Genomic DNA, 1,461 nt, shown 5'->3' with positions numbered 1-1,461 from the left:
GATGACAGCAGAGGTAATGTTCTTGGAGATAGTGATGTTGTTGTTGTTGTTGGTAGTAGAAAGGGCCCAAAGTTGTAGTAGTGGTCGCAGTGGTGGTGGTGGCGGTAGTGGAAGCGGAGAAGGATGATGATGATGATGATGATGATGATGATGATGATAAGGATGAGGATGATAAGGATGAGGATGATGATGATGATGAGGAGGAGGAGGAGGAGGAAGAGGAGCAAGAGGTGATGGGGAGGCAGATGGGAGGTTTGACTTGTGAGTGTGACGTTGCAGAAAAGACATGATCAAATGATTGATGAAGATTGACGAAAGATTAAAGAAGAGAGGAGGGTAACTATGACTACTGACATGTTTGATGACTATAAATGGGAGGAGGAGGAGGAGGAAGAATGAGGGGGAGGGAGAGGAAGAGGGTAGTCGACATGGAAAAAGAAAAGGAGAACGTGGAAGAGAAGAAATATGAAAAAAAATCAAGAGGGGAGATGGAGGAGGAGGAGGAGGAAGAGGAGGAGAAGAAGAGGAGGAGGGAGAATTTAAGAATAACTGAGGGAGGGTGAAAGTGGTGGTGGTGGTGGTGGTGGGGGAGGGGGTAGGAGTAAAAGAGACAGAAGGAAAACGAGGAAGATGTAAGTAGAAAGAGTGGGTTTCTGTTTAGTAAGATTGGATGATATTGCAATAGGCTTCTTGAAATAGAAATTGGTAAAATGTGGGACTTGAAGACTAAAACAATACCTGTTGTCATAGGTGCCCTAGGAATGATAGGAAAAGGGGATGATTCCTACCTAGCTCAGATACCAGGAAAACCCAAAATGGCAGAAATTCAAAAGATAGTGCTCATGGGAACTGCCCGTATCCTACGTAAAATACTGTCTATGTAATCTCAAATTTTAAAACAAACACATAATTTTCTTATGGTTTCTTAAACATTCTCTAGAACAACACTATGTACAAAACCAAATATATGGCACCGTAGGCATAACACCTACATGAACTTCTAACTTGTCTCTTGATGTCTTTGGGCGAGACTTGGAGCCAACTTGTACAAATGCAAAGCATAAGTCAAACATAAAACAACAACAACAACAACAGCAACAACAACAACAACAACAACAACAATAATAAATGCCCGGATTCAGTACCAGGCAGTGGCTCTCGTGGCTTCTGATCTTAATTGATTGGAAGTGTAATCAGTACATAGTTTTGTCTTGGTATAAAAAGTTGGGCTACAGCAAATATTCTGCTGAATATCGCAGATTTGCTTGTCAGTTGTTTGACCATAACCAGTTGAGCATGTCCCTTGGTGGCTGACGATATGTGCATCTCTGATCACGAGCAGAAGTAGTGGGGGAGCATCATGGTTATGTGCTGAGAGGAATTCTTTGGGATTTGGATAATTCACCTTTGGAAACATGGGTGTTTTGTTCAACATCCTTAAACGAACCTTATTCAGGGACT

Source organism: Octopus bimaculoides, chromosome 27 (assembly GCF_001194135.2).
Source record: "Octopus bimaculoides isolate UCB-OBI-ISO-001 chromosome 27, ASM119413v2, whole genome shotgun sequence".
Classification (NCBI taxonomy): Eukaryota; Metazoa; Mollusca; class Cephalopoda; order Octopoda; family Octopodidae; genus Octopus; species Octopus bimaculoides.
This window is presented reverse-complemented; position numbering follows the sequence as displayed.